Raw genomic sequence first — 24594 nt, forward strand, 5'->3', positions numbered from 1 at the left:
GAAATGATATAATTATATTTCAAATTTCAAAAGTAAATGAGATAATTAAAACCCAATAATGGTAAATTTATCAGTACAAATACTTTCACATTCTGAAAAATCAGTTTAAAGCACAAAACAACAAAAAAAAGTATTAATCCAAGAAAAATAAAAACCTACCACAAAACCTGTCATACAATGGAAGCTGGAGGTAACAGGGCTGCTCTTGTCTCAGCTCTCTGGACCATGAAGCTAAAGTGTCTGCATACTCAACAAAGAGACAAATCCAAATTTAAACTTTAATTTGAAAAAGAAAGTTCTGTTTCTAGACCTCTCATGTGATGTTTTAGTCACGGAGGATTTTAGTCACCTGGGAGATCCATGAAACTAGAAGATAGATCTCCAGGTATCAAACTCAGAGTTTAGCTCTACAGAATAAATCCTAACCTCAAGATATAATCCAAAACAATAGCAACCAACTCTTGTGGTTACCTCACCAGTGCTAAATCTGATTCCAGGTGAGTTGAACAAGAGACTAAAGAATCTCTGGGTATGAACTGACCACCATGCACTTTGACAGCCTGTGATATGTTCAAAGACACAGAGCTGACTCTAGGTCTGTGCAGGATTTATTGCATGTCCAGCCAGAACTGAGAAAGAGTGGATTCTAGTTATTTACTGAACGACTGATCTTGAAGCTATTACAAACAGTAAATGAAAGTTATACTTAACTTTTATAAGGTCTGAAAATTATGGCTGTTCGGACATAAATGTCTTGGTCAAAACAATAAAAGTTTACTGGGTCAAGACAAAAAAACAAAAAAACGTTGAATGCTTCTTAGAGGCCAGTGAGATAATGATGGCTTGGGGCAGAACACTAAGAAGCCAGGCTTCAAAGTGAAAGTGAGACTATTATAAGAAAAGGAACATTATGGCTTGGGTAGGGTTTGACTGTGATCCATGAAGATTCCTGTGCTGAAAAACTGGTCAGATGGATAGAGATGAGTTGGTAGAGTCTTTCAGCTGCAGATCCTGTTGGGTGTTTATGCCATTTGTGTCATTAGAAGGGATTGACATAAGCCTCATGATGGAACTCAACTGTTAACAACAACAACAACAACAACAAAGCTTGTCTGATTTCTTTTGATTTTCTGCCTTACTATCTGACTCCTTCTCTACAAGTTTCCATGTTTTGCTTCTTGGCCATGCTATTATACAGCCAGGGAACTGTCACTAAGACAGGTGGTCCCATCCTCTTTGGATCCTCTAACCTCTCTACTCAAAAGCAAATGATTCCCTTTATAAAGTAAAATATCCAGTTTCTGATGCTTTCCATTAGCCTGAAACAAAAAGGCCTCATCAATCCAGCTCTGTGGAGGGTATGTGAAATAAGACTGTTTAAAAACCAAGTGTTGAGGAAGAAGTCAGGTTCCAAGGCTGCTGCCGCATATTATCCAATGTTTTTCTCTTTATGCAACATAATATCAGACGTAAATAAAGGCACAAAAATTTTAGCTCATATACAAATGGAAAAAGGATTCAACCCAATCAAAACATGGAGTTATAGAGCCTAGTTCCATCTACAGAACACTCCTCAACCTATGCCAGAGGAACATTGTAGAAGATGGAGCAGAAGTATCATAAAAGCTAGGGAACGAGGGAGTTTTCTGTGAGAGTGTGTCTTCTACTAGTGTCAGAAGCTACACTCGTAAAGTCTCACCAACATAACTACTCAGATGTGAACAAGAACAACATCAATGGAGCCAAAATACATGAGGAAAAGCTGACAAGGACAGAACTCCACACAAAGAATTACAGGCAACTGAGGAAAACTCAGAGTTAGAGAGGTGGTCCTCCCCAGGGAAGAGCACATCAGTTGGTTGTATCATGCCACATGGTCAGCACTGAGAATATACAAATAGGTAACGTTATACACTGACCACTTTATATTTACAAGTATATATACATAGATGCATGCAATAACAGTGAAAAAGAGATCATGAATTTGAAAGGCATGTGAGGAGGGTTTTGAGAGAGGAAAAGAAAAGGAGAAATTTTAGACTCACTACTACAAACATGTTCAGAGAGCTAAAGAAAACAATAAAAAGAAAGATAAAGACGATTTGTATTTAACTGAATAAACAGCATGAATAAAGATACGGAAAAAATTTAATGCTTCTAAGAAGCTCTGAATTTGAAATTAAAAACCTAAGCATGAAGTTAACTACATAGGCTTCATTTTGTTCTGCAAAATCAGTAATACGCAAACCTGAGGATGAGTCCATAGGAACACAGAGATCGCACAGTCTTAGAGGAAAGGGGAAAGACCAAGGAAGAAAAGGTGAGGAGATGGAGTCGGACAAGGGCAGAGGGAAGGACTCAGGGAGGAAGAAAACTGGACATAGCTTCAGAAGCCCATAGGATGCTGTTTTATTACTAAAATATACACATGTGGAGTTCAAGAATGAGAGGATGTAGCAGGAAAAGGTATAGAATAAATGTTGCCAGAAGGTTCCAAAATTTATAAGAATCATAATCTGTATATCCATGTGGCCTTACTAACTTTATTCAGGGCAAATTCAGACATAAGTTATAATTAATCTTTGGAAAATCTATCACGGAAAAGGTTTTGAAATCATCGAAAGAAAAATAACTCAGCATTACATAGTAAGTGCTTCAATAAGGTTAATGGAGAACTTGATTGAAACAATAGAGGTATTTGGATGACACAATCAAGGTGGTAAAATAAGAAAAGTGTCCATAAAGATTCTATATTAATCAGTATCATCTTCAAAAATGGAAAGAGAATTAATCCATCTGTAAATATAAGTAAGAAAGGTAAACAGGAGTATTACCAATTGAAAATAAAGAGTTAGATTCTTCTGCCACCTCTCTGCCCACCTTCATCAGACCTGCTGACCCAAAACCATAGAGGTTAGATTCCCTTCCTGTACCCATCTTTCTTGCCAACTAAGTCCTCCTGGGCATGCCCTGCTACACTGAGTATCTTGTTACCCACAGTGGATTTCCATTCTCCTGCTACCTCTACAACGACCTTAATCAGACCTGCTGATCTGGAACCATACAGATTAAATTCCCTTTCTGCATCCATCTTCCCTGCCTGCTGTCCTCTGGGATACACCCAGCTGCCCTGAGCAGCCTTCTATCTCTGCTGAACCTCCATTCTCCCACCACTTCTCTATCCACTTTCATCAGATATAGAACCATACTGCCCAAGGATATATACCAGAGTCCGGCCACACCAGGATCATTGAGGTTAGATCCCCACTCTTAATACCTACTACAACAGGAATATCCAGGGACTAAAGCCACCTAGATGGCTAAGGCTTTCAAAAGAACACACACACAACTAAATTCAGGGCAATCTGACACCATCAGAGTACAAATAGTACTGCAAGCACTGGATATCCTAAAACAACCAGAACACAGGAAAATAACCTTAAATCCAACCTTATAAAGTGATAGCACATGCTGATGAGGACGTGGAGCAGGGGGAAAACTTCTCCATTGCTGATGGAAGTGAAAACTTGTACAATGAATTTGGAAATCTATTTGGTGGTTTCTCGGAAAACTGGGAATAGTTCACCTCAAGACCCAGCTATGCCACTCCTGGACATATGTCCAAAAGATGCTACACCATACCACAGGAACACTTGCTCAACTATGTTTATAATAGTTTTGTTCATAACAGTTAGAAACTAGAAAGTTTCAGTTGTTAACTCAACTGAAGAATGGATAAAGAAAATGTGGTACATCCACACAATGAAATACTATTCAGCCATTAAAAACAAAGATACCATGAATTTTATAAGCAAATGAGTAGAATTTGAGAATATTATCCTGAGTGAGATAACCCAGATCCAAAGGACATGTATGGTATGTACTTACTTAGAAGTGGATATTTGCCATAAATTACAGGATACCCATGCTATGCTCCACAGACCCAAAGAAGCTAAACAAGAAGAAAGGCTCAAGTGAGGGTACTTGAATTGCACTTAGAATGGGGGTATAAAATAATCAGAGGAGGAGGAGGCCACAGGAAGACCAACATAGTCAACTATCCTGGACCGTTGAGGACTCTCAGAAACTGAATCACCAACCAAAGAGCATACACAAGCTAGACATAGGGCTCCCATTCATATGTAGGAGATGTGCAGCCTGGTCTTCAAGTGAATCCTCCAACAACTGTAGCAGGGGCTATCCCTAAAGCTTTCACCTGTCTGTGGAATATGTTCCCCTAACTGGGCTGTCTTTTCTCATCTTGGTGAGAAAGGATGTGCCTAGCCCTGCAGAGACTTGATGTACCAGGATGGAGGGATACCCAGGGGAGCTTCCACCCTCTCAGAGGAGAAGAGGAGGGATCGGGGGAGGGACTCTGTGTGGCGAGACTGGAAGTGGGGGCAACGGTCAGGATGTAAAGAGGATTTTAAAAATATTAAAAAATAAATTATAAAGCACTATCTTTTTTTAGAAAGATAATAAAGGATTAGATAATAATTATGGGATTTCCAAAATCCCATTCTGGTAAAAACAAAACAAAAAACAAAAACAAACAGACAAAGAAACCTCAAAAGTATAGTAAAAGGAAAGCAAATGTGTTTGAACTTGAAAAACAGGAAATATGTTTTTAACACACAAAAAGAAAGTAATGGAAGAACAGAAGAAAAAAATGCCCACAAAACTAATGAAATGACAGATGTTAACTTTCCACATTAATAATTGTACTAAGCTACAAACTACTAAGATTTTAAATATACTAGAAACATAGTCTCATGGGTAAAATGTTTGCCATGCAAGTATGAAGACCTGAGTTTATATGCTGTCTGTTACCCTAAAGCTTGTACAATATGATGGACTCGGGAGAAACCCAAGGGCCTCATGGGTCACATAGCTGTGTGTACACAGCAGGGAAAAACAAGAGACCCCACCTCAAAGAAGGGAGAAGGGAGGATTTACACCTATGGTTATCCTCTGACATAACTGAATATCAGAGCCGTGGCACACACTTGCCTGAACTCACACATACAAACACACACATACACACACATATCAACATATTACATTTATAATATATAAACATATATAAACATATTACAGAGAGAGAGAGACAGAGAGAAAGACAGAGATAGAGAGACAAAGAGGTAGACAGAGAGACACACAAATAGACACATACACAGAAAGCCAAAAACCCTCCAGTTGAAAAGACTACTAAAAATGATTCCATCCAATTTCTTATTGTAGATGAGCAACACACTTCAGTTTCCAAAATGTAAGAAAACTGAAGTAAAAAAGGAAATGCAGACACCAAAGAGAGTCTTAGACAACTCACCAGTAAACACTGGAAATGCTCACTGTCTTAGGTTTCCTCTCCTGTGAAGAGACACCATGACCAAAGCAACTCTTATAAAGGACAACATTTACTAAGGGCTGGCTTGCAGGTTCAGAGGTTCATCCCCTTATCACCATAGCAGGAAGCATGGCAGTGTCCAGGCAGACATAGTGCAAGAGGATCTGAGAATTCTACATCTGCATTCAAAGGAGATTGGGAACAGACTATTTGTAGGCAGCTAGGAGGAGGATCTCAAAGTCCATCCCCGCAGTGACACACTTCCTCCAACAAGGCCACACCTCCTAATAGAGCCACTCCCTGGGCCAAGCATATTTAAACCACCACACTCACATTTTCCAGTCACTAAACAAAACAGCACTAAGAACGTAAGAAAGCAACCACAACAGGATTTTAGCCGTATAACCTGAGTGAGAGATACAGACTGTTCAAGCTACAGAATGCAGTCTTCTTAAGTATGCACAGTGAGTTACTATAAAGCCAATCTGATTAAATTTTATAAGGGTAAATCATTCAAACAGATCACAATGAAATTTAAATTAGATTCCGAAAAGAGAAGGGAACTTGGAAACCATGTAAATACTTTTAAAATTGTTTAAAAATTCCAACATTATTGAAGGTCTCTACAGAAGGGTAAAGAATCACCTTGGAGATAAGCTTCTGTCAGGCCAGTGAAGGGTTATTAGGATTAGGTTGCCATGGGAAGAAGCGCTCTAATTGTGGATGGAACCTTCCATAGGATGGGATCCTTTAATAAAAAGAGGAAATCAGTCACACTCAAGGTTCTGTGCTTCATGACTAAGCGTGCCACGTGAGCAGCTGCCTTCTCTGCCTCCTGACAGTGTGACTTTCCTACTATGGTGGACTGTATCCTTAAACTGTGAGCCTAAATCAATAAATACTTTTCACCTTTAAGTTGTTTTCCTCGGGATAGTTTAGTACAGGAGCAAGAAAAGTAACTAAGACAGAAAATTTGTGTGAAGAAACTGGCTGTTGCAGTATTAAACGTAGCCGTACCTTGTGATTCCCAAACCTTTGGGACTGGTTTGCAGAAAGAATGAGGAAGATGTTGGAACATTAGGCTGGGGAAGCCCTTGAATAGCTCAAGCAGAGCTTACTGGTTCATTCCCTTGGTAGTTTGTAAGACCAGGAGGCTGAGACAAAGGCATGCAAAGAAGCCTGACTCAGGAGCTTTCCGTGGAGAACAAGGAGTCCATTGGAAAGTGTGCCAGCAGCTGTCCTTCCACAGTCTACCCGTGTCCTTAGAACTTGAGAAAGCCTGTATTTAAATGTAATAGACTAATTTCTTTACAGATGAAATTTCAAGGCAGCACTGCACTTAGTCTTATTTGAGTTGTTATTCAGCGGCTCTCCCGTGAGAGAGCAAGAGGATTAGAAAAAAAAAATTTAAAGTTCGGCATGGAAAGTTGTGTAGCAAGTTGAAAACCGCACATAAGTGGAATGCAGATGACAAAACCATCAGTAGTCAATAAAGAGAAATCTCACTCTCTTCATTGGCACGGTAGACAAGGTACCCTAAGGGCAAGACCCCATACATCAAAGGCTCTAACTTACAAAAATGCAAATGTGTGACATAGGAGACAGTCCATGCTGGGAATATTCCTAGAGGGGTCTCTGCTGGAAAACAACTGCCTAGGAAAAGTGACTTTCCTGATCAGCCATGGAGGCGTATAGAGATTGCTGTAACTGAGGCCCAAAGGAGGCAGGGTCCATGGGAAACTCATAGAAGAACTTAGCACTGTTTTCTACACAATGCTAGTTTTGCATGAATGAGATAGGCAAGACTAAGGGTGTCACATGGTCTTGATCCATGACTTCAGAGAACCGCTGAGTCCAGATAACGTGTAGCATGGTCAAGGTTTCTACAAGGAAGCCCAGAGAGGTTGCATGAAGGTGTGAAAGTGGAGCCTAAACTGAAATAGAGATACCAAGGAACTGAAGATACCACGGCCACAGGACAGCTACAGAGGATGGATGTAAGCACAGAGTCAAACAAGATAAGGAGAAAGGCTGTGTATGTTGCTAGTGTCAGGGGGAGGGACAGGCCTCTGAAGCCTTTGAGAGCACAGGTGATTCAACTGCAAGCCCAAGATGTTTGGCATGGAGCTGTGGGATTTGGACTTGGCCGTGTTGGCTTTTGATCTGTCTTTGTCTGGATCACTCTCTGATATGACTAGCTTCTTTTAGGATAGGGCTACGTCTTTGTACATGAGAACTATGGACTATGGTATTCAATAATGAGGGCTCACTTAAAAGATTATCCTGAGTTTCTGCATTTACGTCTAGATTCAGAAGAAGCCTTGAATGTTTATTTCTTTGTAAATATTTTTTTATTTTATACATATATATGTGTGTGTGTGTGTGTGTGTGTGTGTGTGTGTGTGTGTGTATCTGCTTGCATGAGAGTATATGTACCTTACATGGGTTTGGTATGTGTATATTATGTGCAAGCTTGGTGCCCACAGAGGCCCAAGAGAGCATTGGATTGCCTGACACTCGAGATACAGATGGTTGTGACCTGCCATGTGGTTGCCAGGAACTGAACAAGGGACCTCTGGAAAAGCAGCCAATGCTATTAACCACCAAGCCAGCTCCAGCTCCAAGAGTTTGAATTTTTAAATAGTCCTGGAATTGTTGAAAACTGTGGAGGTTTTTGAAGTTGTACCAAATATGTTTTGTATTATGGAATGGTCGTAAGCCTGAGGGAACGTTGGAAAAAGGTTATGGCTTAAAAGTAGTATTGGGGAAGGGGGTATCAAGTTGGTAAGAGGGGAGGTCTGATGGTTAAAAATGTCAGTTTGGCAACGTTTAAAATCTCCTTGAACACAAACCTGGTCATGCCGAAATGGGACTGTGTAGATTAGATTAGTCTCTGGGAAAGCTTGTGAGGGACTACTAGCTTAACTGAGGTAGGGAGAGCCATCCTAAATATGGGTGGATATATTACATGGAATGGAGGTCTTGTCTGGATAAAAACCATGAACTGTGCTGTTCTCTGCCTCTTGGCTGCAGACACAATATGACCAGTCACCTCCTTTATCTCTTTCTACCATGACTTTCCCCATAATGAACTGTATCTGTGGTCTAAGAACCAAAATAAATAAGGGTATTTTTTTTTAAGAACAGGACAAATGGCTAAGATGGTGTGGGCTTCATATAAAGCGAAAGGACTACAAATCAGGAGGGAGAGTGTGGCCTAGTGGGTAGGGTGATTGTTTTGTATGCACTATGCGCTAGGTTTCATCTGTAGCCCCACATAAACCAGGCACAGTGGTTCAGATCTTGGCATTTCAGTAGTAAAGGCAGGAGAAGAAAAAATAAACAAGCAAAAAAAGGAGAAAATGAAAAATGGAACTTATAAAGTACAGTAATTATATTCTGTGCTACTTTCCTACAGAAAGGGATAGGAGTCACACTGATGAAGCCCTGGAAGAGACAATGGCTAGCTCCCAGATGGAAACACTGATGTTTTTTTACCCGTCTCTTTATGTAGTCTCTGTGAATTTGAGATACGCCATCAAGAAGAAGAATCCTGCTTTTGAAAAGCACGCCTCTCGGTTTGCCTTGGCCAATAGATGCACAAATAGAAAGTGTCTTAGAAAGTGCAGGATTCAGAGTCTTCCTGACAGAATCTTCACTGCTGGATGTATCTTCTGGGACTGGGAGTCCCAGCAAAGAAAGTCCCAGAGAATTGTCCTGGCTAGAGATGTCCAAGTCAAGCTACAAACATGGGAGAGAGCCATACCAGAAGTGAGTATGAATGCCATGAGGAGAAGGTGCCCATGCAGGAGCCTGTCCTGAAGGAGTACATTTCTGGGGACTGAGAAGACTTCTAAGGTCTTCTTTGTAGACTAATAAGGAAAACAATGCACATTGTAAACCCGAGAGCATAGCTAAGCCTATATAGCTAAGTATACATATTAAAGGTCAGCTGATTTTTTAACTGACCTGAATGCAACACTGAACTGAGACAAAGAGGGAAGCGACAGTAGGCAGCTGACAGTATTACTGGAAATGCAGAAGGCAGAATAATGGATGTGGTTTTCATCTCCACGCTGTTCAGTGATATTTCCTGATGTAAAATAAATCTTGAAAACTAAACTAGAGTATAGTGGTGGAACTCCTTTTAAAGTACCTTAAGAGAACTAAATTAAAGTACCTTAAGAGGACTAAGTTAAAGTACCTTAAAAGAACTAAGCTAAAGTATCTTAAGAAAACTAAGTTTTCCTGGCAGACTTTCTTAGATGAACAAAGAGACTCTCAAACATTTAGGGTGTAATGTCGCTGTTGTCTAATACTAAAGGGGTGATAAGGAAGAATTAAAGACATTGTAGAGTTGATATTTGAGGATGAATCTGCTATGCAGAATGTTCATACGATTTTTAAGTAAATTGGCAAAAAGGGAAACATTTCCAGATTAAGAAAAAGCAGAGTATTTAAATTACAACAAAACCTCTCGATGCCTAACTTCCTAAGGTCAAAACCTAAGCTGAGAAACTGGTTCAACAACCAAGCTAGAAAACTTTTGGAATTGGCTGAGAAGGTTCAAATGAATGGCTGTCTCCAAAGAAAGATATAGGAGACCAGAGCACACTACCATTAGTAAAACAGATTTATTTTCTTAAGTGAATGCCAATTTTCTTGAATCATCATCTTTAGGATCTAACAGAGTTAGTAAATTAGCCATTGATATAATTTCTAAACGGTGACTCTGAGGAATTGTCATCAAACCTCATAGTTCATTCATTTATTTATTCACATTGTTACTGCTGGATGAGGGTACATGCCTACTGTGAATGCCTTTACTGAGAATGTGAATAATGTTTTTATATTGAATAACTATTGACAGAAGCTACTGTCTGTCTCAGTCTGGAGTGTGCATCCAGTATGCCCCAAGTTGCCTCTGTTCCTACCGGATAATACTCTCAATGCATAAGAAAGCCCTGTTCTTGTCATTTGAACTGGAAAGGAAGACATGTTGTTGTTATGTTGCTTATGACACAAAGCTTTCCTAGTTGTGGATTTCATTAATATATATATTTAATCATACATTTATATCTTATACACACATATTTACATATTTATATAACTTGTATACATATATCTATTGTGTATTTTGTAATATGTTGTTATTCTTTTTTTAATTGGTTATTTTATTTGTTTACATTTCAAATGTTGCCCCCCTTCCCGGTCTCCCCTCCACAAACCTTCAATCCCATCCCTCACTCCCCTTTACCTTCTTAATGGTTCTAGTAAAATGTAAAACTCTCTCAGTAATTGCAAAGGAAAATGGTCAGGGCCATGGACTCACTTCACAAGGGATCTTGGACAATAACATATTTCTTGCCCTGAGGTTGTAACATATAAAAATCATCTTTCTTGTTACTGTAAACATGTGTTTACAACATTGTTCTATGAAAGTGTAATCAGCAAATACATATGAAATATGTTTACAGGATGGTGTTACTGAATTAGCAGCAAAACAACAGTGAGGTGAGAAACTTGCTCCTTCAAGTCATAAAAGCTACAATGCATTCCCAGTTATCTGAAGGCCTCTGTGTAACCAGAGCTTACAGGGTAATAGCTGCACGTTCTTATCTTCTGCTGGAAGTCTAATTGTTTGATTGATAGTTCAAGTGAATTTAACAACTGATTCTTTTCTGGAAGATGACCAGACAGTGTTGAAAACTACTCATATTTTGGACCATTGCCCAAAGTTACACGTAGAATTCTGATCAAGAAGCTAAGGTTGTTTTTAAGAGAAGCCAACATAGTTCAGAATAAATAGCACGTGCTCAACAGCAAAAGCAATGTCCCAATACTGGGCTGACACTCTGTTAAAGTGTGAAAATCTCAGGTTCATAGAGGAAGACTATACTGATGGAACTGGAGGCCACTGTGGTGCTTAAATGGGTTGGTGTTTGTAAAGATATCTCTGTTGCTATAGGAAACAAAAACAGCAAAACCTAAAGGAAAACTATAAATCACCTTAGGGTTTAGGAAGCAGTTTCACCCAGTGCTTGGACTCAATGGATCTAGAGCAGGGGAGAGGAACAGGATGCTGGGAATAAAGGAGAAAGAGGAAGTCCACTGTGTGGAAAGCCTCCAGGAAGCTCTCAGGGTAAAGAACATATCCAGGTAGAACCTCAGAGGAAAAGTTTTGCAAGTCTGAACAATCAAAAGGATGTCTATTAAACTTTTCCTTTTTTGTTTTCTTCTAGTATTAAGCATCAAATCCAAGGCCTGAGTGAGCCAGAAAATTTTCTACTGCTGAGCCCCCTTCCAGTACCAGACACATTTCCTGAAGATAAAAGCCTGATGTAACCTTTTGTTTCTTTTTTTTTTAATGCAGCTTAATATAGCATTACATGTTGTATCTCAAATTCCCTTGAAACAAAAGTTCATGTTTTATTTGAGAATTGCAAATTCAGGGCCTTATCACATCTTAAACTTTTAGGTTTAAAAAGCTGAAGATAAAAGGATTGGTTCTCTGAAGAAGATTGTATCCCAAGAGGCCTCATATTCATGCTTAGTACACAGCCCATGTAGAAGTATGTAACTTCTTCATGTGCATCCTAGGGAGAAGATATCTGGTCACTATGATCATACATTTAAGGGAATTGGGACCACAGACCCTTCTTCTTCCTCTCTTTTGTGTCTCAGCCATGAAGTGAACAATTTTATCACATGCTACCACCATATTGTCTGGTTTGACCACAGGCCAGAAAACAATGAGACCAATCAATCTTGGACTGACCCAAAACCAGTACCCAAAATAAATCTCTTCTCTTTATAAACCAGTCACAGCAAGTATTTGGAATAAAAATGGAAAACCATCTACATACCACCAGTCCATTCTAATAATAGACTTGTAATAATGCCACCTCCATAAGGCCAGGAATCAATTGCTTCGCTCACACAATCCATGAAATACTGTTGCATTATTCAAATTGACCTTAACTCCCCCCTCAAGATTTCTACGTGGCCTTTTCTCTTTTCTTGACCACTGACCTCCCAGATAATTATGTCTGGGGACTATGTTTATAGAAAACAACTGTGAGGTTTTGCTCCGTTTGCCCAGTAAGGCCTTTTCTGCTCTTCAAGCAAATCAGAGCACTAAGACATTCAGTTTGCACATAGGGAAAACCTGATGATGTTTTATTCCTATACTGTTGCTATGCAACCACTATATCTACCACTCTAAAATGAAATATAACTTCATAGTGGGAGATATTTAAACATAATGTAGTTTAAGAGAGATGATTCATCAGAGCTGGTATCTCCTGGAACCTCTTGAAAGAACTGTAAAAGACATCAAAGGCTTTGTAAGAGTTTGTAAGATTGTTTTAAAGGAACTCTAAATGCAGTTGCATGACACTGTTCCTTCCATTTTATAATTACCTCAGACTGTTCGTCTGAAATGCACAACTGATTTTAATCAAAGCAAAAATGGACTGCCTACACTATGATGCAAAAGAGACAAGGCACACTACCTTCTTGATTTTTCTTCAAATTTCCACCTGTAACTGATATATAAAGTAGGTACTGTAATGGGGAAAACAGAGTCAGGAGATAGAACAAATAACTCATTGCCTCTCCCTAGAGATGAGGACAAATTCCCGACATCTGAATATTTTGCATAATGTTTTTAATAAGAATATATTGTTTTAAGAAGTGCTGAGGAATTTGAGACCCCACAGTGAGTTATAGAAAGTATCCCATACAGATATCTTTTCTCGGAATATTCTGTCACCCTGGTCTTCCATTCCTGTGGAATGCTGAGCAGTAGTCTAAAAGTTCAGGTATGAAGGAAGACCCACATTTTGTTCAGAATGTAGACTGTTAGCTAGGTCTGTGTGCACCAGGGCTCTCTAGAGAAATTAAACAATATGAGATACCACCAGAGACAGTGTAAATAATTGGTTCTCACCATTTTGGAACCATTAAGTTCCAATATTTGTAAAGTGAGACACAGGCTGGAGACCTGGAGCAAAGATTGTTCATTTCCTGTCTGAACCCCGAAGGCCAGGAGAACTCAACACGGCCCCTCAGACAGTCATGGGGATATGCTCAGGGGTAGGGCTGCTTGCTATACAAATATGAGTTTGGATCCCAAGCACCCACGTAAAAAGCCAGATGTCAACATGCAGTCCTGGGAGATGGGAGAGGAATATCTCAGTGAATATCTGTACAGCCAATCCAGGAAATTGTCGAGCTCCAGTTTCAATGAGAGACCCTGTCTCAAAATTGAGGTGAAGAGCAATAAAGGTAAACACCCAACATCAAACGTTGAGAGGGAAATACACTTCTGGTTCCTAACTGCATAAATGGCAACCTATGAATCTGAACTAAGGATTCCATGCATGGATGATAAAGGATGGATCTGTAGTGAAGTTCTGGGATAGGAAAAGGTATCAGTCAGATTCTCCCTCTACCCATGTATGCAGAACAATTTGCCTCTCACTTTTCTCATATGTTCATACGTGACACCATCCTGATACATCTGAAGGGCAAAGGTCTATGCCTTTGCTAAGCCAGTCACCAGACTAGACACCACTTCTCCTGAAGTGAGAGACAAAGCTCGAAGAAAATTTAAATACCTGTGAAGGCAAGCAGTTTTCTCCCCAATACTGACTGTATAGAATGGCATGCCAAACCTCTGGGAATTCAGAACATCTTCATGTGGACATCTACAGGACAGTTCAGTGTGCTCTGTGTAAGGACTCCTCCCCCTTGTCTTTTTGCTTTGTTCTCTGCACTTATGTACACAGTGGCTTATATTTGAAAGCAGAGATGTAATTCTTCCCCTGTACATATGCTGAACAAGGCCTGGGATGAAGGAACAAGTCAGTGAGTGAGTGAATGGATGAATGAATGGATGAACACTAGATACAACCTCTGGCTGCAGAAAAGTTTTGACCGCCATAAATTACAAACATTTTCCGGATTGGAGACTGTTTAGTGTCTAAGATGAGGGAAGGGTTAGAATTGATTCGAGAAGGAAATGGCAGTGCAAAGGCAGTGAAAGGAACAGCAGAGAAAAACTATTCTGAGACACAATTAGAGTGCCTCTTCGAGGGGAAAGGGTCAAAGTAAGAATGGATTGGCTTGACTCAATTAATTTTCAGGATGCTCAGGTCATCTATTTTTGCCTTCCTTGTCTAAGACTTAAAATTACTCTACTGTTCAGCATGGATGAATCTTTGGTTCCACCAACTTTTGCCCAGATTTTTTAATGGATATCGTCACATAACATTTTTCTTTTCTTTTTTCTTGCCATTAATTTATTTATTCACTTTACATCCCAGTCACAGGCTTCCCTCTCCTCCCAGTCCCCTCTCACATAGCCCAGCTCCACAACCTCCTTCCCTTACCTCTGAGAACACAGAGGTGCCCTTGGGTACCAATCCACTCTGGCACCTCAAGTCACTTCAGGACTAGGAACATACTCTCCTACTGAGGCCAGACAAGCCACCCCACTTAGAGTAATGGGATCTACAGGCCTGCAAAAGAGTCAGGGTAAGCCCATGCTCGAGCTGTTGGGGGAACCCACCTGAAGACTGAGCTGCTCATCTGCTATATATGTGGGAGTGGGAGGAGCTAGGTCTAGCTTTTGTATGTTTTTTTTTTTGTTGGGTTCAGTCTCTGTTAGCCTCCAAGGGTCCTGTTAGTTTACTGTGTTTGTCTTCCTGTGGAGTCCCTATTACCTTTGGTGCCTTCACTTCTTCCCTTATCTCTTAAGAGTCCCTGAGCTCCAATCAGTGTTTAGCTGTGGGTCTCTGTGTCTGTTTCAGCCTGCTGCTGGGTGCAGCCTCTCAGAGGACAGTTGTGCTAGGCTACTGTCTGCAAGCATAGCAGAGTATAATTAATAGCATCAGGGATTAGATTTTGCCCATGGGATGGATCTCAAGTTGGGCCAGTCATTGTTTGGTCATTCCCTCAAATTCTGCTCTACCTGTGTGTCTGCACTTCTTGTTCTTGTAAGCATGACACATTTTAGATCAAAGGTTTTGTGGGTGGGTTGGTGTCTCTCCCTCCCCACATTGGGAATCCTGTCTGTCTACAGGAGGTGGCCACTTCAGGCTCCATAGTCATCACTACTAGGACTCTCAGGTAATAGAGTCACCCTCATAGACTGCTTGGAGTCTCCCCCATCTCAGGTCTCTGGCACATCCTAGAGACAGTCCTCTTCCAGCCCCCATTTCCATACACTTTCCTGGCCCTCTCTCCCACAGCTGAGTCCCACTTCACCTCTCCATATCCTCTCTCACCCAGTTCCCTTTCTCCATCTACCTCCAATGACTATTTTGTTTCGTCTACTGAATGAGATTCAAAGATCCTCCCTTACACCTTTCTTGTTATTTGGCTTCTTTGGGTCTGTGGATTGTAGCATGGTTATCTTGAACTTTATGGCTAATATCCACTTATAAGTGAATACATGCCATGCATGTCCTTTTGGGTCTGGGTTACCTTACTCAGGATGATATTTTTCTATTTCCATCCATTTGTCTGGGAAATTCATGATGTCTTTGCTTTTAATAGCTGAGTAGTATTCTATTGTGTAAGTGTATCACATTTTATTTATACATTATTTTGGTTGAGGGACATCTGGGTTGTTTCCAGTTTCTGGCTATTACAAAAAAAATGTTGCTATGAACACAGTGGAGCATTTGTCCTTGAGGTTTGATGGAGCATCTATTGGGTATATGCTGTGGAGTGGTATAGCTAGATCTTGAGGTAGAACTATTCCCAATTTTCTGAGAAACCACCAGATTGATTTCCAGAGTGGCTGTACAAGTTTGCACTCCCACCAGCAATGGAGGAGTGTTTCTCTTTCTCCACATCTTGCCAGCATGTGTTATCCATTGAGTTTTTCATCTTAGCTGTTCTGATGAGTATAAGGTGGAATCTCAGGGTCATTTTGATTTGTTTTTCCCTGATGACTAAGGATACTGAACATTTCTTTCAGTGCTTCTAAGCCATTTGAAATTCCTCTGCTGAGACTTGTCTGTTTAGCTCTGTACCCTATTTTAAAATTGGGTTATTTTATTTGTGGGTGTCTAACTTCCAGAAGGATTGGTGAGAATCCTTTCCCAATCTGTAGGCTGCCATTTTGTCCTATGGACACTGTCCTTGGCCTTACAGATTTTCAGTTTCATGAGGTCCCATTTACAAATTGTCAATCTTAGTACCTAAGCTATTGGTGTTCTGTTCAGGAAGCTGTCTCCTGTGCCAGTGTGTTCAAGGTTATTCCTCACTTTCTCTTCAATATCTGCTTTTATGTTGAGGTCTTTGATCCACTTGGGCTTGAGTTTTAGGCACCATGATAAATATGGATCTATTTGCATTCTTCTACATGCAAAAATCCAGTTAAACCAGCATCATTTGTTGAAGCTACTTCAAGTGCTATATTGAATAAATAGGGAGAGGGTATACAGCCTTGTCTTGTCCCTGATTTCAGTGGAATTGCTTTAAGTTTCTCTCCAATTAATATGATGTTGGCTATTGGCTTGCTGAATATTGCCTTTATGATGTTTAGTAATACACTTTGTATCCCTGATCACTCTAAGACTTTTAGCATGAATGGGTGTTTGGTTTTGTCAAAGGCCAAAAATGCTTTTAATGTGTGAAGAATAAATCCAAATGAGCACACATACCCACATATCCCTTACAGTGAATTCTAGTGAACCTTTTTTTTTTTCCAAAAAGCCCATGTAAGTTTTGTATGCTACCATTTCTGGTAGAAGCTGAGTGTTTGAGAAAAGCTCTTAAAATGCATTGCCTATATTTTTTGCTATAGTTACTTACTGCGGTATACATTGACTTTTTTCCAACTAAAGTAATATACGAATAAAATGAGACCAGCAAAACAAATCCTTGAGTGTTTCAGGATTCATTAGATACAGATGTCAGCCTGAGTACTGGCTTCCCTAACACAATGCACCAAATAACAGAAACAACAAAATTGGCTCATCACTGCTATTGACCAGTATCCTTAAAGCTGAGCTGTAATTGACAATTTCAAAGATCTATTCAAGTTCAAGGCAGCCATTGAACTTGCTCAGTGTGTAGCCAATTTAGGAGAATATTTGTGTAATGTTTTTTGAAAGTCTGTACAGCCTCAAAATCCTGATGCTGTGTAAGTGCCTCAAACACAGTAGGAATCAGGGGAGACGGCATGATGCAGTTTTCTTTCCACGGTCATCCTTTGTTTCCTTTGTGAAATGTAATTTTCTGGAAGCAGTGTTTTAGACTATATTCCTGAATACAAAATTTTCAGTATTTCAACACTGAAATTGAGATAGTATCAGCAAAACGCTCACCATTGCCTACCATTTAGAAGTCACTGATTGGTTTCCTAGATGAGAATTACCTGTAAAATATCTACTTAGGGGTCTATTACCTTACCTATTGTGTGAAAATAGCTCTATGTGTTTTAAAGGTAGGAAAATGGTACTATATAAAGAGTAATTTTGAATCTAATTCTGGACAAATATCTTTAAATGACTCCAGGAATTCTATGAACCTATCTGTATCACCATGATTTTATCCGAACAGGGATGTGTGTGGTATCCTTCATAATGACCACTGCTTTTAGAGTCATCTGGAAGAAGGGAGATACACAGGGTACCAGGGAATCATATAGAGTTCAGGGTGGATGAGATCTCCCAAATCTCTTAACTTTTCAAACTAAGGCAGTGTATTGGGGGGGAGTAGCTACAGAATTTGAAATAACTAAACTGGAAATTCTGCTGTCTCATAAGGAATATATATAATGGAAACCTTAAAGTCATAAGGTTCTATCACTTCATAATGAAAACATGGATTGTTTGTATTTCATACATTTTAAAGAATGCTGATTATTATATAGTGGGAATAATTTTACTTTGCATTGAGGGGTTTTAGGCCTAGAATCGTAATATAATAAGTACCTTCACATGATTTTCATAAGGAATAGACAAGATACTATGATAACCAACTCTCGATATGTATTTGAAAATTATTAGTGTGGAGAAGCCTAGCGTTTACTTCAGCCCGTTTGCTCATTTGAGAGATGAGTAATCTAGGTCTGAAGGATTACATTATTCATACCAGTCATTGGGGTGACACAAGCTCCTGCCTCCTCATGTGCCTTTATTATGCTACACAATGAGGAGGATGGTGTACGCAAAGGTTCAGGAATGTCATCCAGAGAAGGAACTTATGAAAGTCACAAGGAAAGAAAAAGTCAGGTGGGCTTCAAAGGCCTGAGCCTTCTGGGGGTCTGCTTGTATTAAGAGAGTGAGGATATGGAACAGCAGAAAGATTATTCTGAAACGGGAAGAAAGTTGAAAGTTAAAAAAAAAAGGAAAAAAGAAAAGAAACAATGGAAATTGAAAGATGCATGCTGGTTTGTTTCCATTGTCACCTAGTATAAGTATATGTCCAATAGAGTCACAAGAAGAGGTCTATGACTTGTAGCAGAATTTGAATTCTGAATCCAGCAAGTGCTTCATATTATCTGAGAATTGGAAACCATAATAAAGCAACTTCTGATTTATGAATGGGATGTCTTCATTGAAGCCCTCCTTTCTGGGATCCATGTGGAAGTGGAGGTGGGAAGAATGTAAGAGTCAGAGGTCACAGATGACTATGAAGAAACAGTGTCTCACAGTGGCATAAATGTGAACTCACAGAGACCGTGGCAGCATGCTGAAGGCCTGCAGAGGTAAAGTCAGATGGGGCCCCAAAACTGAGTTGGGGGAGTAGACTTGGGGTCCCTCCCCTAACCAAGAAGCTATTTGCAATTTATGCTTGCTGGCAAAGGAAAAATCAATGTCTTCCAGTAGAGTGTCCTTGGTTATATTGATAATGCTCCAGAGAAGGTCTCGTGCCAAAGAGTACTTGGCCAACACAAAATAAACTCAGTGGATTTTGTTGTTTCATTTTTGACCTCTCCTTCTTATTCTTTTGTTTTGTTTTGTTTTGGTCTGTTGTTGTTGTTGTTGAGAGAGAGAGAGAGAGAGAGAGAGAGAGAGAGAGAGAGAGAGAGAACATAAAGGTATATAGATACAGAGATAGAGAGGATCTTGGGAGAGTTAGGGGAGGAGAAAGGATCAGAATATATTGTGTGAAACACTTTAACTAAAAGAAAAAGATTTTACTGTTGCTGGGCACTGTATTTGTATATCCTTTTGCTTACATTCCTTCCTCAGATAAATTGTCCAAATTCAGTCTACATTTCACCAAATGTGGACTTGGACTGACAAGGTTTAAGAAATGCAACCACTTCACGAAGTCAATCAGTAGGGGAGTTTGAGTTAAAGTTTATCTCAACCAGGATATAAAATAGAGAATTTAATTAGTAAATATGATGGAGCCACAAGAATCATACTTGTCCCTTAAAAAAGAAGAATATGTTGTAAAAAGAGTGAAATTGGGTTTTTCTATTGTCATCATAGCAACCAGCTTCAAACTCCATGTCTGGAATGCTGTCTTTTCTTAGGAGCCTTCCAGAAGTATCAGTTTATTGGGGGCAAAGGGCTAAATTCATCGGAGTAACTCCAAAGGCACTGTCTAGTGCACATCCCATTACCCACATGGCTCTCCCCAACGGCTTTCCCTCTTTGACAACCTGCTTGAGAGGCTTCTGCACTCAGGGTGCTTTCGTGCCTCAACCATCTTCTCTGTATACGCTCTCCCGGGTCTGAATAGTCTCCCATCAAATATACTTATGTCTCAAAGGTCATACCTTCACAACCTTGTGTGAAATTCTAGGCCTAAAACACTCAATCTTATGTTTGACTTCCTTGAAGTGGAAATGTAAAGGTTCTTTGGAAAGTCAGTCATGTTGGATAGTGTTTTGCTGGGGCAAACGCATGAAGGAACATTTAGCTGATGTGGACACAGGAGAAAGGCTAAGGCAGACTCGGAAAGGAACACTTCAATGAATCTGACATAGGAGAACGGATGTTCTGCTAAAGTAAGCTCATGAAAGGACATGTGATGAAGGTTTCTTTACTAACAACACGCATATTTTGGTTCACCTTACACTGTGTAGTTGAGTTCCATTTGTTAGGACTCCATAAGAGAGAAACACACCAAAATTCTTCTGGTGATATGCCACAGTTTCTTGGCACTTCTGAGGACTCAAGCTGAATTACAGAGAGATGTCAGCTGAGACAGACACATGTGCTAAGGCAAAACCTGTGGAGGAAGGGAGTATAACAAGAACTCGTGGTGATGGAAGCTGAGCTGGACTTGCCTCCACATCCCTCCTGCTGACGTGTGTCCCAAGGATGAGGCCTGGCTGTCTTTGCTAAGTAGTGCCACTGCTGCTTTGTGTTTACTTTCTCAACCCTACCAAGCTGAACTGCTGATATACCCACGAGATGTTTTCGAGTTGATCAAGCTGCTGCTAACCTGTGAACTGAATTGCTGGTTTGCAGACAACAAAGATGGGACTTGCTCCAAAGAACCTTTCTAAACAGGTCCACTTCCCCTGTATCCTTTCTTTTTCACTACTTCTTGTGGGTGGTGGGTTAAAAGGGAGGTTAAAGCATTTAAGAACCATCATTAAAAATAGGTTTTGAAAAAATTAAACTACACTTCCTCGTTTCCTTTCTCACAGCAGAGACTTGCTTTTTATAGTCCGCCTTGTAACAAGTATTTGCCATTATACTGCTCCCATCAACAAAAATACAGGCTCTAAAGTAACAGTGGTTTGGTGAGGCCTTCCAGGTCCTGTGATACCAACTTACTAAATGAATTTTAAACTCTGTGCCAAAGGGAAGTTATTGCAAGGAGATGTCACGGTTGATCTTAATGATAGATCAAAACAAACGTGTTTCATAGCTTCACATTACTGTAACAAATACCTGAGTCTGTCAATTTGAAAGGGTTTATAGTTTTAGAGACCTCAGACCATGATCACTTGGCCCTGTTACTTTAAACCTCTGATTGATGGGTGCATACTGGTGAGACTGCATGTCAGAGAAGGCCTCATGCAACTAGGGACCAAAGAGAGAGACGGGAAGGACCTGAGCATCAATAACCCATCTCTATTCATCCTCTACATCACCCAATTCCATACTTCCTCTTACACCATATGGGTTCTCTCAGCTCCAAATAATGTCCTTGAGGTTCATCCAAGATCCAAATCATGACCTGGATGTTCCCATGACCAGTTTCAAACCCAAGGACAAAGGAGTAACCTCAGTGACATAGACATGTAGGTTTGATGTTTGTTCCTCAAACCTATGGGAAGTTTAGAGGAAGACAAGAGTATGGGGATATGGGCTTCACCATACACTAGAAAAACACCTTTGCTCGATAAGGAACTAACTGGGGCTTCATAGTCAATACCTGCTACAGACATGGTTAAACAAATCATGTGTAGGTAAGATATAGCCATGCAAATTCTAAACTGTCATTTTAAATGCCACATATGAACAATTGAAGGCATGGTGTCCATAAGTACAGCATAGGCATCCTGAAAGGATAAAAGGGAAGGAGGTGATGCAGATGTAGAAGTGTCACTAAGAGATGTTTAGTGCCCATGTAGAGCTCTATTCCCTTAGTTGGTTAGCACTTAGTCCTTGTGTGATGGAAGCGTGCAAATAATTGTGCTAAGCATTTTCTCACACAGCCTCTTAAGCTCTTTAGAGAAAATGAGCACTTGGGTTGCTGCAAACAACCAAGTTCTGTTATCCAGAACTGTAGCTGAAGATTTTCTCAAGCTAGACAGTGTCTCTCTGGAGCAGGAGATACAGTCTTTCGGCTCTGCCTGGTGATGGTCTAAGTTCTTTTCCACAATGAACTCCAGCTGATCAAGCACACGTGGGCAAATAGACTGGAGTTCTACCAGAAAACAACAGCAGGAAAGTCCTGGAGGGGAGGATTTACCCTTTCTTATGCAGTAGTCGAGGAGATGGAAGCTATGAAGTGAGAATGAAATCATTTTCATTGAGTCAGACTTGAGTAGAAAAAAATTACTATTTTTATGGGAGACTCATATTGTAAAGTATGACTTTAGAAATCAGTTCTACCTGAAATTTATGCCAAAATTAAACAAATATGAATAAGAAAGGAGTTCAGGACAAATACAGGAGAACATAAGGTTTAACCTTAGCTTCTTTCTGTGTCCAATGACTTAGGGATTATGGGGAAGCTGAGATTAAAAGACAATTGGAGGATAAAGGAAAGAATTGGAGAATGTTGGGGAAATACATAAACAAACACCCGATAGAACTCAGCAGCTGCTACTGGTATGTTGTCAGTATGTAACCACATCTGAGGGAGGATGAGTGAGACACATCTACTTCCAAACAACAGAATGTCATGAAAACAGTGCTTCCAGCTTCCACAACAATTAACACTGGAAAGATTACTTATAAAAGATTGTAATTATTTTGCTACATACAAAGATATTAAATTCTTATAGCATGTGATACTGCAGATCAAAGGGAATGAGATGTGTTTGTCACCTTAGTTTTAAAATGCTGGACCCTTTAATACAAAGGTCCCAATGTATTATTATTTCTCAGAAGAAATAAAATATGACCGAAACATAGTTAAGGTGAGACCATTCCTCTAAGGTTAAACAATTCCATGAAAAAAATAATCAGCTCTACTTGCTTTTGAGAACAGGTGAGAATGTGTTCAGATAATTATATAACATGAAAAATAACACCAATGAAAACGAAGATTACAAAGAACATTTCTAGCATCATATGCTTTTACTAGAAGATTTATAGAAGGAAGAAAGAATTTTCTGCTGGAGGTGGAATATAAGTGAGGACAAAAATCAGAAGGGAATTCAGTTCTGAAGGGAAGAGTTTGGATGCTGACAGGAAAGACAGAAGATCAAGGGAAAAGGTCAGGTGGTGAGGATTTTAAAAATTAAGAACTGGGGCAGCGGTGTAGTTCAGTGACAGAGTATTTACCTAGCATGCATGGGACCTCGGGATCAATCATCACCGCTACCCAAACAAACAACAAACAAACAAATGAAGCTATTCTACATTTAACTATACCATGTATTCGTGGGGGCGGATGGGGGCGGATGGGGGCGGATGGGGGCAGGGCGTGTGTGAATGATAAGGATAAATAAATAGCTAAATGTGAGACATCCAAGACAAAGATCAAGAAAGTGCATCAGCCCAGCAGGAAACCCTGGAATTGAAATGGGGGCAGTGCATTTGTATCTAGATCTGAGAGTCCATCTTTGAGGTTTACAGAATTTTAAGCAAGTATAAAGGGTGCTGGCTACATTTCAGTGACTTCTGGGAAAATACATAAGTGATGAATAGTGTAGGAAGAATCCCTAGATAGAGGCAGTTTTATGAAGAAAATATAGAAGGTCATGACTGCACATATCAAAATTTTCTTTACGTGGATATGACTTACAGAGAAGCTGGTGAAATATTTAATACCTACCATCTTCACAGTGAACTATAATTTATTTTTCTCACATGCCTGCGCTTATGAATTCAACTACTAAACTAAGACAGATACTATGTTTTATTTAGTTTTGAACGCTAGTACTGAAAAACATCCTCAGTGCTTCATGTCACTGAACTGAACGGTCTGTGTGGACTTCAACTCATCAGTGCAATTAGCACTCCGGAATGAATAAATAAATAAAACTCTTTCCAATTGTACACGACGTCAGAGGAATCACTCAGAAGAAACACACCTCAGTTCTAAAAGTAGATTTGAAAATAGATTTTCTGCAGTGTTTAAAATGTATCCATTTATGGTGTTTTGAGTGAGAATGGTCACTACAGGATCATATATTTGAATGCTTAGTCACATTGGAGTGGAAGGATTAGGAGGTGTATTCCTATTGGAATTAGTGTGACCTTGTTGCTGCAGGGAAGCCTGTTGCTGGAAGTAGGTTTTAAAGCCTACACTAGGGCCACTCCTCCCTCTCCATCTTCCTTTCCCTCTCCCTCTTCCCTTCTCCCCTTCTATTCCCTCTCTCCTTCCCCTCCCCCTCTCCATTCCCTCTCAGCATGCAACATGCTAATCAGATGTGAAGTATCAGACACATCTTTAGCACTCTAGCTGCTGAGTGCTTCTGTGATCCCACCATGATGACAATGGACTAACACTCTGAAACTGTAAGCCAGCCCTAATTAAAGGCTCTATTCTATATCAGGGTGTCTCTTCACAGCATTAGAACAGTAACTAAGACACCATGGGAACGCCAGATAGATAGCTTTGAAAGCTGTATGAAAATACAC

The sequence above is a fragment of the Grammomys surdaster genome, unplaced genomic scaffold (genome assembly GCF_004785775.1).
Source record: "Grammomys surdaster isolate TR1022 unplaced genomic scaffold, NIH_TR_1.0 132, whole genome shotgun sequence".
NCBI lineage: Eukaryota > Metazoa > Chordata > Mammalia > Rodentia > Muridae > Grammomys > Grammomys surdaster.